We start from the raw sequence: 12,500 nt of genomic DNA on the forward strand, positions 1-12,500 counted from the left end.
GGCACTGGCCTCCTAAGCCAGGGATTGTGGGTTCGAGTCCCATCTGGGGTGAGAAAAAAGCAGAGTGGCGCAGCGGAAGCGTGCTGGGCCCATAACCCAGAGGTCGATGGATCGAAACCATCCTCTGCTAGTACCTCTTTAAGTGCCACTCCCAGTATAGTTCCACGCAAGTTGGCTTTCCTAATCCGCAGTCCTGACACCAGGATGAGAAGTACGCCAGGAGGCTTTCAGTGGGGAACACGTAGCCAATTTCATACCCAACAACTCACCCCTTTAGCAGGTCTCGATATTATCAGCTGCAGTTTCTCAAATCTAGCTTGCAATCCAATAGACACCAAACAGCAGAAGCTTGGCAAAACCCCGAAAGCTGCAAATTCAATGAACTGCTTTTGTCAACATTGAAAGTATTTCCCTATTTCACTATAGTAATTGACACAAGTGGACAGAGGCTGATGGCTATTTTTCCACAATGTATTTCTGCAATGAGAGCCCTGGAGCCAACAGCAAGACTGCAGTAAGGGAGAGCAGAGTGGCGCAGCGGAAGCGTGCTGGGCCCATAACCCAGAGGTCGATGGATCGAAACCATCCTCTGCTTAGGCCAACCCAGAAAGCTGAAAATTCAATGAACTGCTTTTGTCAAACTTGAAACTATTTCTCTAGTTCACTATAGTATTTGACACAAGTGGACAGAGGCTGATGGCTATTTTTCCACAATGTATTTCTGCAATGAGAGCCCTGGAGCCAACAGCAAGACTGCAGTAAGGGAGAGCAGAGTGGCGCAGCGGAAGCGTGCTGGGCCCATAACCCAGAGGTCGATGGATCGAAACCATCCTCTGCTAGGCCAACCCAGAAAGCTGAAAATTCAATGAACTGCTTTTGTCAAACTTGAAACTATTTCTCTAGTTCACTATAGTATTTGACACAAGTGGACAGAGGCTGATGGCTATTTTTCCACAATGTATTTCTGCAATGAGAGCCCTGGAGCCAACAGCAAAGACTGCAGTAAGGAGAGCAGAGTGGCGCAGCGGAAGCGTGCTGGGCCCATAACCCAGAGGTCGATGGATCGAAACCATCCTCTGCTAGGCCAACCCAGAAAGCTGAAAATTCAATGAACTGCTTTTGTCAAACTTGAAACTATTTCTCTATTTCACTATAGTATTTGACACTAGTGGAGTTGAGGCTGACGGCTAGCAGCAGACTGGCCCCAGTGGCCTAATGGATAATGCCACTGGGCCTCCTAAGCCAGGGATTGTGGGTTCGAGTCCCATCTGGGGTGAGAAAAAAGCAGAGTGGCGCAGCGGAAGCGTGCTGGGCCCATAACCCAGAGGTCGATGGATCGAAACCATCCTCTGCTAGTACCTCTTTAAGTGCCACTCCAGTATAGTTCCACGCAAGTTGGCTTTCCTAATCCGCAGTCTGACACCAGGATGAGAAGTACGCCAGGAGGCTTTCAGTGGGGAACACGTAGCCAATTTCATACCCAACAACTCACCCCCTTTAGCAGGTCTCGATATTTTCAGCTGCAGTTCCTCAAATCTAGCTTGCAATCCAATAGACACCAAACAGCAGAAAGCTTGGCAAACCCCGAAAGTTGCAAATTCAATGAACTGCTTTTGTCAAAATTGAAAGTATTTCCCTATTTCACTATAGTAATTGACACAAGTGGAGCGGAGGCTGATGGCTATTTTTCCACAATGTATTCTGCAATGAGAGCCCTGGAGCCAACAGCAAGACTGCAGTAAGGGAGAGCAGAGTGGCGCAGCGGAAGCGTGCTGGGCCCATAACCCAGAGGTCGATGGATCGAAACCATCCTCTGCTAGGCCAACCCAGAAAGCTGAAAATTCAATGAACTGCTTTTGTCAAACTTGAAACTATTTCTCTAGTTCACTATAGTATTTGACACTAGTGGAGTTGAGGTCTGACGGCTAGCAGCAGACTGGCCCCAGTGGCCTAATGGATAAGGCACTGGGCCTCCTAAGCCAGGGATTGTGGTTCGAGTCCCATCTGAGGTGAGAAAAAGCAGAGTGGTGCAGCGGGAAGCGTGCTGGCCCATAACCCAGAGGTCGTGATCGAAACCATCCTCTGGTAACTCTTTAAGTGCCACTCCAGTATAGTTCCACGCAAGTTGGCTTTCCTAATCCGCAGTCTGACACCAGGATGAGAAGTACGCCCAGGAGGCTTTCAGTGGGGAACACGTAGCCAATTTCATACCCAAACAACTCACCCCTTTAGCAGGTCTCGATATTATCAGCTGCAGTTTCTCAAATCTAGCTGCAATCCAATAGACACCAAACAGCAGAAAGCTTGGCAAACCCCGAAAGCTGCAAATTCAATGAACTGCTTTTTGTCAACATTGAAAGTATTTCCCTATTTCACTATAGTAATTGACACAAGTGGAGCGGAGGCTGATGGCTATTTTTCCACAATGTATTCTGCAATGAGAGCCCTGGAGCCAACAGCAAGACTGCAGTAAAGGGAGAGCAGAGTGGCGGCAGCGGAAGCGTGCTGGGCCCATAACCCAGAGGTCGATGGATCGAAACCATCCTCTGCTAGTACCTCTTTAAGTGCCACTCCAGTATAGTTCCACGCAAGTTGGCTTTCCTAATCCGCAGTCTGACACCAGGATGAGAAGTATGCCAGGAGGCTTTCAGTATCCCAGAAATTCAATGAACTGCTTTTGTCAAACTGAAACTATTTCTCTATTTCACTATAGTATTGACACTAGTGGAGTTGAGGCTGACGGCTAGCAAGCAGACTGGCCCCAGTGGCCTAATTGATAAGGCACTGGCCTCCTAAGCCAGGATTGTGGGTTCGAGTCCCATCTGGGGTGAGAAAAAGCAGAGTGGCGCAGCGGAAGCGTGCTGGCCCATAACCAGAGGTCGATGGATCGAAACCATCCTCTGCTAGTACCTCTTTAAGTGCCACTCCAGTATAGTTCCACGCAAGTTGGCTTTCCTAATCCGCAGTCTGACACCAGGATGAGAAGTACGCCAGGAGGCTTTCAGTGGGGAACACGTAGCCAATTTCATACCCAACAACTCACCCCCTTTAGCAGGTCTCGATATATCAGCTGCAGTTTCTCAAATCTAGGCTTGCAATCCAATAGACACCAAACAGCAGAAAGCTTGGCAAACCCCGAAAGCTGCAAACTCAATGAAACTGCTTTTGTCAACATTGAAAAGTATTTCCCTATTTCACTATAGTAATTGACACAAGTGGAGCGGAAGCTGATGGCTATTTTTCCACAATGTATTTCTGCAATGAGAGCCCTGGAGCCAACAGCAAGACTGCAGTAAGGGAGAGCAGAGTGGCGCAGCGGAAGCGTGCTGGGCCCATAACCCAGAGGTCGATGGATCGAAACCATCCTCTGCTAGGGCCAACCCAGACAGCTGAAAATTCAATGAAACTGCTTTTGTCAAACTTGAAACTATTTCTCTATTCCACTATAGTATTTGAACACTAGGTGGAGTTGAGGCTGACGGCTAGCAGCAGACTGGCCCCAGTGGCCTAATGGATAAGGCACTGGCCTCCTAAGCCAGGGATTGTGGGTTCGAGTCCATCTGGGGTGAGAAAAAGCAGAGTGCGCAGCGGAAGCGTGCTGGGCCCATAACCCAGAGGTCGATGGATCGAAACCATCCTCTGCTAGTACCTCTTTGACATTTACATTCACATTTAGTCATTTAGCAGACGCTTTTGTCCAAGCGACGTACAAGGGAGAGAACAATCAAGCTAAGAAGCAATAAAAAAGCATGGTGTAACAATAAATACTACTTTACATGAGAATTAGAAAAAGTGCCACTCCAGTATAGTTCCACGCAAGTTGCCTTTCCTAATCCGCAGTCTGACACAGGATGAGAAGTACTCCAGGAGGCTTTCAGTGGGGAACACGTAGCCAATTTCATACCCAACAACTCACCCCCTTTAGCAGGTTCGAGATTATCAGCTGCAGTTTCTCAAATCTAGCTTGCAATCCAATAGACACCAAACAGCAGAAAGCTTGGCAAACCCCGAAAGCTGCAAATTCAATGAACTGCTTTTGTCAACATTGAAAGTGTTTCCTATTTCACTATAGTAATTGACACAAGTGGAGCGGAGGCTGATGGCTATTTTTTCCACAATGTATTTCTGCAATGAGAGCCCTGGAGCCAACAGCAAGACTGCAGTAACGGAGAGCAGAGTGGCGCAGCGGAAGCGTGCTGGGCAAATAACCCAGAGGTCGATGGATCGAAACCATCCTCTGCTAGGCCAACCCAGACAGCTGAAAATTCAATGAACTGCTTTTGTCAAACTTGAAACTATTTCTCTATTCCACTATAATATTTGACACTAGGGGAGTTGAGGCTGACGGCTAGCAGCAGACTGGCCCCAGTGGCCTAATGGATAAGGCACTGGCCTCCTAAGCCAGGGATTGTGGGTTCAAGTCCCATCTGGGGTGAGAAAAAGCAGAGTGGCGCAGCGGAAGCGTGCTGGGCCCATAACCCAGAGGTCGATGGATCGAAACATCCTCTGCTAGTACCTCTTTGACATTTACATTCACATTTAGTCATTTAGCAGACGCTTTTGTCCAAAGCGACGTACAAGGGAGAGAACAGTCAAGCTAAGAGCAATAAAAAGCATGGTGTAACAATAAATACTACTTTACATGAGAATTAGAAAAAAGTGCCACTCCAGTATAGTTCCACGCAAGTTGCCTTTCCTAATTCCGCAGTCTGACACCAGGATGAGAAGTACTCCAGGAGGCTTTCAGTGGGGAACCGTAGCCAATTTCATACCCAACAACTCACCCCTTTAGCAGGTCTCGAGATTATCAGCTGCAGTTTCTCAAATCTAGCTTGCAATCCAATAGACACCAAACAGCAGAAAGCTTGGCAAACCCCGAAAGCTGCAAATTCAATGAACTGCTTTTGTCAACATTGAAAGTGTTTTCCCTATTTCACTATAGTAATTGACACAAGTGGAGCGGAGGCTGATGGCTATTTTTCCACAATGTATTTCTGCAATGAGAGCCCTGGAGCCAACAGCAAGACTGCAGTAAGGGAGAGCAGAGTGGCGCAGCGGAAGCGTGCTGGGCAAATAACCCAGAGGTCGATGGATCGAAACCATCCTCTGCTAGGCCAACCCAGACAGCTGAAAATTCAATGAACTGCTTTTTGTCAAACTTGAAACTATTTCTCTATTCCACTATAATATTTGACACTAGGGAGTTGAGGCTGACGGCTAGCAGCAGACTGGCCCCAGTGGCCTAATGGATAAGGCACTGGCCTCCTAAGCCAGGGATTGTGGGTTCAAGTCCCATCTGGGGTGAGAAAAAGCAGAGTGGCGCAGCGGAAGCGTGCTGGGCCCATAACCCAGAGGTCGATGGATCGAAACCATCCTCTGCTAGTACCTGACATTTACATCACATTTAGTCTTTAGCAGACGTTTTGTCCAAGCGACGTACAAGGGAGAGAACAGTCAAGCTAAGAGCAATAAAAAAGCATGGTGTAACAATAAATACTACTTTCATGAGATTAGAAAAAAGTGCCACTCCAGTATAGTTCCAACGCAAGTTGGCTTTCCTAATCCGCAGTCTGACACCAGGATGAGAAGTACGCCAGGAGGCTTTCAGTGGGGAACACGTAGCCAATTTCATACCCAACAACTCACCCCCTTTAGCAGGTCTCGATATTATCAGCTGCAGTTTCTCAAATCTAGCTTGCAATCCAATAGACACCAAACAGCAGAAAGCTTGGCAAACCCCGAAAGCTGCAAATTCAATGAACTGCTTTTGTCAACATTGAAAGTGTTTCCCTATTTCACTATAGTAATTGACACAAGTGGAGCGGAGGCTGATGGCTATTTTTCCACAATGTATTTCTGCAATGAGAGCCCTGGAGCCAACAGCAAGACTGGCAGTAAGGGAGAGCAAGAGTGGCGCAGCGGAAAGCGTGCTTGGGCCCATAACCCAGAGGTCGATGGATCGAAACCAAATCTCCTCTGCTAGGCCAACCCAGACAGCTGAAAATTCAATGAACTGCTTTTGTCAAAACTTGAAACTATTTCTCTATTTCACTATAGTATTTGACACTAGTGGAGTTGAGGCTGACGGCTAGCAGCAGACTGGCCCAAGTGGCCTAAATGGATAAGGGCACTGGCCTCCTAAGCCAGGGATTGTGGTTCGAGTCCCATCTGGGGTGAGAAAAAGCAGAGTGGCGCAGCGGAAAGCGTGCTGGGCCGCATAACCCAGAGGTCGATGGATCGAAACCATCCTCTGCTAGTACCTCTTTAAGTGCCACTCCAGTATAGTTCCACGCAAGTTGGCTTTCCTAATCCGCAGTCTGACACCAGGATGAGAAGTACGCCAGGCAGGCTTTCAGTGGGGAACACGTAGCCAATTTCATAACCCAACAACTCACCCCCTTTAGCAGGTCTCGATATTATCAGCTGCAGTTTTCTCAAATCTAGCTTGCAATTCCAATAGACCAAACAGCAGAAAGCTTGGCAAACCCCGAAAGCTGCAAATTCAAATGAACTGCTTTTTTCAACATTGAAAAGTATTTCCCTATTTCTCTATAGTAATTGACACAAGTGGAGCGGACGCTGATGGCTATTTTCCACAATGTATTTCTGCAATGAGAGCCCTGGAGCCAACAGCAAGACTGCAGTAAGGGAGAGCAGAGTGGCGCAGCGGAAGCATGCTGGGCCCATAACCCAGAGGTCGATGGATCGAAACCATCCTCTGCTAGGCCAACCCAGACAGCTGAAAATTCAATGAACTGCTTTTGTCAAACTTGAAAACTATTTCTCTATTCCACTATAATATTTGACACTAGGGGAGTTGAGGCTGACGGCTAGCAGCAGACTGGCCCCAGTGGCCTAATGGATAAGGCACTGGCCTCCTAAGCCAGGGATTGTGGGTTCGAGTCCCATCTGGGGTGAGAAAAAGCAGAGTGGCGCAGCGGAGCGTGCTGGGCCCATAACCCAGAGGTCGATGGATCGAAACCATCCTCTGCTAGTACCTCTTTGACATTTACATTCACATTTAGTCATTAGCAGACGCTTTTGTCCAAAGCGACGTACAAGGGAGAGAACAATCAAGCTAGAGCAATAAAAAAGCATGGTGTAACAATAAATACTACTTTACATGAGAATTAGAAAAAAGTGCCACTCAGTATAGTTCACCGCAAGTGCCTTTCCTAATGCCGCAGTCCTGACACCAGGATGAGAAGTACTCCAGGAGGCTTTCAGTGGGGAACACGTAGCCAATTTCATACCCAACAACTCACCCCCCTTTAGCAGGTCTCGAGATTATCAGCTGGCAGTTTCTCAAATCTATGCTTGCAATCCAATAGACACCAAACAGCAGAAAGCTTGGCAAACCCCGAAAGCTGCAAATTCAATGAACTGCTTTTGTCAACATTGAAAGTGTTTCCCTATTTCACTATAGTAATTGACACAAGTGAGCGGAGGCTGATGGCTATTTTTCCACAATGTATTTCTGGCAATGAGAGCCCTGGAGCCAACAGCAAGACTGCAGTAACGGAGAGCAGAGTGGCGCAGCGGAAGCGTGCTGGGCAAATAACCCAGAGGTCGATGGATCGAAACCATCTCTCTGCTAGGCCAACCCAGACAGCTGAAAATTCAATGAACTGCTTTTGTCAAACTTGAAACTATTTCTCTATTCCACTATAATATTTGACACTAGGGGAGTTGAGGCTGACGGCTAGCAGCAGACTGGCCCCAGTGGCCTAATGGATAAGGCACTGGCCTCCTAAGCCAGGGATTGTGGGTTCAAGTCCCATCTGGGGTGAGAAAAAGGCAGAGTGGCGCAGCGGAAGCGTGCTGGGCCCATAACCCAGAGGTCGATGGATCGAAACCATCCTCTGCTAGTACCTCTTTGACATTTACATTCACATTTAGTCATTTAGCAGACGCTTTTGTCAAAGCGACGTACAAGGGAGAGAACAGTCAAGCTAAGACGCAATAAAAAAGCATGGTGTAACAATAAATACTACTTTACATGAGAATTAGAAAAAAGTGCCACTCCAGTATAGTTCCACGCAAGTTGCCTTTCCTAATCCGCAGTCTGACACCAAGGATGAGAAGTACTCCAGGAGGCTTTCAGTGGGGAACACGTAGCCAATTTCATACCCAACAACTCACCCCCTTTAGCAGGTCTCGAGATTATCAGCTGCAGTTTCTCAAATCTAGCTTGCAATCCATAGACACCAAACAGCAGAAAGCTTGGCAAACCCCGAAAGCTGCAAATTCAATGAACTGCTTTTGTCAACATTGAAAGTGTTTCCCTATTTCACTATAGTAATTGGACACAAGTGGAGCGGAGGCTGATGGCTATTTTTCCACAATGTATTTTCTGCAATGAGAGCCCTGGAGCCAACAGCAAGACCTGCAGTAAGGGAGAGCAGAGTGGCGCAGCGGAAGCGTGCTGGGCAAATAACCCAGAGGTCGATGGATCGAAACCATCCTCTGCTAGGCCAACCCAGACAGCTGAAAATTCAATGAACTGCTTTTGTCAAACTTGAAACTATTTCTCTATTCCACTATAATATTTGACACTAGGGAGTTGAGGCTGACGGCTAGCAGCAGACTGGCCCCAGTGGCCTAATGGATAAGGCACTGGCCTCCTAAGCCAGGGATTTGTGGGTTCAAGTCCATCTGGGGTGAGAAAAAGCAGAGTGGCGCAGCGGAAGCGTGCTGGGCCCATAACCCAGAGGTCGATGGATCGAAACCATCCTCTGCTAGTACCTCTTTGACATTTACATTCACATTTAGTCATTTAGCAGACGCTTTTGTCCAAAGCGACGTACAAGGGAGAGAACAGTCAAGCTAAGAGCAATAAAAAAGCATGGTGTAACATAAATACTACTTTACATGAGAATTAGAAAAAAGTGCCACTCCAGTATAGTTCCACGCAAGTTGGCTTTCCTAATCCGCAGTCTGACACCAGGATGAGAAGTACGCAGGAGGCTTTCAGTGGGGAACACGTAGCCAATTTCATACCCAACAACTCACCCCCTTTAGCAGGTCTCGATATTATCAGCTGCAGTTTCTCAAATCTAGCTTGCAATCCAATAGACCCAAACAGCAGAAAGCTTGGCAAACCCGAAAGCTGCAAATTCAATGAACTGCTTTTGTCAACAATTGAAAGTGTTTCCCTATTCACTATAGTAATTGACACAAAGTGGAGCGGAGGCTGATGGCTTATTTTTCCACAATGTATTTCTGCAATGAGAGCCCTGGAGCCAACAGCAAGAACTGCAGTAAGGGAGAGCAGAGGTGTGCGCAGCGGAAGCGTGCTGGGCCCATAACCCAGAGGTCGATGGATCGAAACCATCCTCTGCTAGGCCAACCCAGACAGCTGAAAATTCAATGAACTGCTTTTGTCAAACTTGAAACTATTTCTCTATTTCACTATAGTATTTGACACTAGTGGAGTTGAGGCTGACGGCTAGCAGCAGACTGGCCCCAGTGGCCTAATGGATAAGGCACTGGCCTCCTAAGCCAGGGATTGTGGGTTCGAGTCCCATCTGGGGTGAGAAAAAGCAGAGTGGCGCAGCGGAAGCGTGCTGGGGCCCATAACCCAGAGGTCGATGGATCGAAACCATCCTCTGCTAGTACCTCTTTAAGTGCCACTCCAGTATAGTTCCACGCAAGTTGGCTTTCCTAATCCGCAGTCTGACACCAGGATGAGAAGTACGCCAGGAGGCTTTCAGTGGGGAACACGTAGCCAATTTCATACCCAACAACTCACCCCCTTTAGCAGGTCTCGATATTATCAGCTGCAGTTTCTCAAATCTAGCTTGCAATCCAATAGACACCAAACAGCAGAAAGCTTGGCAAACCCCGAAAGCTGCAAATTCAATGAACTGCTTTTGTCAACATTGAAATATTTCCCTATTTCACTATAGTAATTGACACAAGTGGAGCGGAACACTGATGGCTATTTTTCCACAATGTATTTCTGCAATGAGAGCCCTGGAGCCAACAGCAAGACTGCAGTAAGGGAGAGCAGAGTGGCGCAGCGGAAGCGTGCTGGCACCATAACCCAGAGGTCGATGGATCGAAACCATCCTCTGCTAGGCCAACCCAGACAGCTGAAAATTCAATGAACTGCTTTTGTCAAACTTGAAACTATTTCTCTATTTCACTATAGTATTTGACACTAGTGGAGTTGAGGCTGACGGCTAGCAGCAGACTGGCCCCAGTGGCCTAATGGATAAGGCACTGGCCTCCTAAGCCAGGGATTGTGGGTTCGAGTCCCATCTGGGGTGAGAGAAAGCAGAGTGGCGCAGCGGAAGCGTGCTGGGCCCATAACCCAGAGGTCGATGGATCGAAACCATCCTCTGCTAGTACCTCTTTGACATTTACATTCACATTTAGTCATTTAGCAGACGCTTTTGTCCAAAGCGACGTACAAGGGAGAGAACAGTCAAGCTAAGAGCAATAAAAAAGCATGGTCTAACAATAAATACTACTTTACATGAGAATTAGAAAAAAGTGCCACTCCAGTATAGTTCCACGCAAGTTGGCTTTCCTAATCCGCAGTCTGACACCAGGATGAGAAGTACGCCAGGAGGCTTTCAGTGGGGAACACGTAGCCAATTTCATACCCAACAACTCACCCCCTTTAGCAGGTCTCGATATTATCAGCTGCAGTTTCTCAAATCTAGCTTGCAATCCAATAGACACCAAACAGCAGAAAGCTTGGCAAACCCCGAAAGCTGCAAATTCAATGAACTGCTTTTGTCAACATTGAAAGTGTTTCCCTATTTCACTATAGTAATTGACACAAGTGGAGCGGACGCTGATGGCTATTTTTCCACAATGTATTTCTGCAATGAGAGCCCTGGAAGCCAACAGCAAGACTGCAGTAAGGGAGAGCAGAGTGGCGCAGCGGAGCGTGCTGGGCCCATAACCCAGAGGTCGATGGATCGAAACCATCCTCTGCTAGGCCAACCCAGACAGCTGAAAATTCAATGAACTGCTTTTGTCAAACTTGAAACTATTTCTCTATTCCACTATAATATTTGACACTAGGGGAGTTGAGGCTGACGGCTAGCAGCAGACTGGCCCCAGTGGCCTAATGGATAAGGCACTGGCCTCCTAAGCCAGGGATTGTGGGTTCGAGTCCCATCTGGGGTGAGAAAAAGCAGAGTGGCGCAGCGGAAGCGTGCTGGGCCCAAAACCCAGAGGTCGATGGATCGAAACCATCCTCTGCTAGTACCTCTTTGACATTTACATTCACATTTAGTCATTTAGCAGACGCTTTTGTCCAAAGCGACGTACAAGGGAGAGAACAGTCAAGCTAAGAGCAATAAAAAAGCATGGTCTAACAATAAATACTACTTTACATGAGAATTAGAAAAAAGTGCCACTCCAGTATAGTTCCACGCAAGTTGGCTTTCCTAATCCGCAGTCTGACACCAGGATGAGAAGTATGCCAGGAGGCTTTCAGTGGGGAACACGTAGCCAATTTCATACCCAACAACTCACCCCTTTAGCAGGTCTCGATATTATCAGCTGCAGTTTCTCAAATCTGGCTTGCAATCCAATAGACCACCAAACAGCAGAAAGCTTGGCAAACCCCGAAAAGCTGCAAATTCAATGAACTGCTTTTTTTCAAACATTGAAAGTATTTCCCTATTTCTCTATAGTAATTGACACAAGTGGAGCGGACGCTGATGGCTATTTTTCCACAATGTATTTCTGCAATGAGAGCCCTGGAGCCAACAGCAAGACTGCAGTAAGGGAGAGCAGAGTGGGCGCAGCGGAAGCGTGCTGGGCCCATAACCCAGAGGTCGATGGATTCGAAACCATCCTCTGCTAGTACCTCTTTAAGTGCCACTCCCAGTATAGTTCCACGCAAGTTGGCTTTCCTAATCCGCAGTCTGACACCAAGGATGAGAAGTATGCCAGGAGGCTTTCAGTGGGGAACACGTAGCCAATTTCATACCCAACAACTCACCCCCTTTATCAGGTCTCGATATTATCAGCTGCAGTTTCTCAAATCTGGCTTGCAATCCAATAGACACCAAACAGCAGAAAGCTTGGCAAACCCCGAAAGCTGCAAATTCAATGAACTGCTTTTTTCAACATTGAAAGTATTTCCCTATTTCTCTATAGTAATTGACACAAGTGGAGCGGACGCTGATGGCTATTTTTCCACAATGTATTTCTGCAATGAGAGCCCTGGAGCCAACAGCAAGACTGCAGTAAGGGAGAGCAGAGTGGCGCAGCGGAAGCGTGCTGGGCCCATAACCCAGAGGTCGATGGATCGAAACCATCCTCTGCTAGTACCTCTTTAAGTGCCACTCCAGTATAGTTCCACGCAAGTTGGCTTTCCTAATCCGCAGTCTGACACCAGGATGAGAAGTATGCCAGGAGGCTTTCAGTGGGGAACACGTAGCCAATTTCATACCCAACAACTCACCCCCTTTAGCAGGTCTCGATATTATCAGCTGCAGTTTCTCAAATCTGGCTTGCAATCCAATAGACACCAA

At 47.4% G+C, this 12,500-nt stretch overlaps 23 non-coding genes across 23 annotated transcripts; all 23 read left to right on the forward strand.

The window, feature by feature from the left end:
• The first annotated feature begins 58 nt into the window (after nt 1–58).
• Nucleotides 59–130, forward strand: trnam-cau. Its single transcript has one exon. It is a non-coding gene; the product is annotated as a tRNA-Met (tRNA).
• A 637-nt stretch (nt 131–767) lies between these two features.
• On the forward strand, nt 768–839 carry trnam-cau. The gene has a single exon. It is a non-coding gene; the product is annotated as a tRNA-Met (tRNA).
• Nucleotides 840–1,010: 171 nt separating this feature from the next.
• On the forward strand, nt 1,011–1,082 carry trnam-cau. Its single transcript has one exon. It is a non-coding gene; the product is annotated as a tRNA-Met (tRNA).
• A 201-nt stretch (nt 1,083–1,283) lies between these two features.
• Nucleotides 1,284–1,355, forward strand: trnam-cau. The gene has a single exon. It is a non-coding gene; the product is annotated as a tRNA-Met (tRNA).
• A 392-nt stretch (nt 1,356–1,747) lies between these two features.
• trnam-cau lies at nt 1,748–1,819 on the forward strand. The gene has a single exon. It is a non-coding gene; the product is annotated as a tRNA-Met (tRNA).
• A 939-nt stretch (nt 1,820–2,758) lies between these two features.
• On the forward strand, nt 2,759–2,830 carry trnar-ccu. Its single transcript has one exon. It is a non-coding gene; the product is annotated as a tRNA-Arg (tRNA).
• A 471-nt stretch (nt 2,831–3,301) lies between these two features.
• trnam-cau lies at nt 3,302–3,373 on the forward strand. Its single transcript has one exon. It is a non-coding gene; the product is annotated as a tRNA-Met (tRNA).
• Nucleotides 3,374–4,171: 798 nt separating this feature from the next.
• trnai-aau lies at nt 4,172–4,243 on the forward strand. Its single transcript has one exon. It is a non-coding gene; the product is annotated as a tRNA-Ile (tRNA).
• A 119-nt stretch (nt 4,244–4,362) lies between these two features.
• Nucleotides 4,363–4,435, forward strand: trnar-ccu. Its single transcript has one exon. It is a non-coding gene; the product is annotated as a tRNA-Arg (tRNA).
• A 605-nt stretch (nt 4,436–5,040) lies between these two features.
• On the forward strand, nt 5,041–5,112 carry trnai-aau. Its single transcript has one exon. It is a non-coding gene; the product is annotated as a tRNA-Ile (tRNA).
• Nucleotides 5,113–5,231: 119 nt separating this feature from the next.
• On the forward strand, nt 5,232–5,304 carry trnar-ccu. Its single transcript has one exon. It is a non-coding gene; the product is annotated as a tRNA-Arg (tRNA).
• A 6-nt stretch (nt 5,305–5,310) lies between these two features.
• On the forward strand, nt 5,311–5,382 carry trnam-cau. Its single transcript has one exon. It is a non-coding gene; the product is annotated as a tRNA-Met (tRNA).
• Nucleotides 5,383–6,844: 1,462 nt separating this feature from the next.
• On the forward strand, nt 6,845–6,917 carry trnar-ccu. Its single transcript has one exon. It is a non-coding gene; the product is annotated as a tRNA-Arg (tRNA).
• Nucleotides 6,918–7,716: 799 nt separating this feature from the next.
• trnar-ccu lies at nt 7,717–7,789 on the forward strand. The gene has a single exon. It is a non-coding gene; the product is annotated as a tRNA-Arg (tRNA).
• A 7-nt stretch (nt 7,790–7,796) lies between these two features.
• Nucleotides 7,797–7,868, forward strand: trnam-cau. Its single transcript has one exon. It is a non-coding gene; the product is annotated as a tRNA-Met (tRNA).
• Nucleotides 7,869–8,400: 532 nt separating this feature from the next.
• trnai-aau lies at nt 8,401–8,472 on the forward strand. Its single transcript has one exon. It is a non-coding gene; the product is annotated as a tRNA-Ile (tRNA).
• Nucleotides 8,473–8,669: 197 nt separating this feature from the next.
• trnam-cau lies at nt 8,670–8,741 on the forward strand. Its single transcript has one exon. It is a non-coding gene; the product is annotated as a tRNA-Met (tRNA).
• Nucleotides 8,742–9,462: 721 nt separating this feature from the next.
• On the forward strand, nt 9,463–9,535 carry trnar-ccu. The gene has a single exon. It is a non-coding gene; the product is annotated as a tRNA-Arg (tRNA).
• Nucleotides 9,536–10,198: 663 nt separating this feature from the next.
• On the forward strand, nt 10,199–10,271 carry trnar-ccu. Its single transcript has one exon. It is a non-coding gene; the product is annotated as a tRNA-Arg (tRNA).
• Nucleotides 10,272–10,277: 6 nt separating this feature from the next.
• Nucleotides 10,278–10,349, forward strand: trnam-cau. Its single transcript has one exon. It is a non-coding gene; the product is annotated as a tRNA-Met (tRNA).
• Nucleotides 10,350–11,069: 720 nt separating this feature from the next.
• Nucleotides 11,070–11,142, forward strand: trnar-ccu. Its single transcript has one exon. It is a non-coding gene; the product is annotated as a tRNA-Arg (tRNA).
• A 6-nt stretch (nt 11,143–11,148) lies between these two features.
• trnal-caa lies at nt 11,149–11,220 on the forward strand. The gene has a single exon. It is a non-coding gene; the product is annotated as a tRNA-Leu (tRNA).
• Nucleotides 11,221–12,221: 1,001 nt separating this feature from the next.
• On the forward strand, nt 12,222–12,293 carry trnam-cau. Its single transcript has one exon. It is a non-coding gene; the product is annotated as a tRNA-Met (tRNA).
• Nucleotides 12,294–12,500: the final 207 nt, after the last annotated feature.

The sequence above is a fragment of the Clupea harengus genome, unplaced genomic scaffold (assembly GCF_900700415.2).
Source record: "Clupea harengus unplaced genomic scaffold, Ch_v2.0.2, whole genome shotgun sequence".
NCBI lineage: Eukaryota > Metazoa > Chordata > Actinopteri > Clupeiformes > Clupeidae > Clupea > Clupea harengus.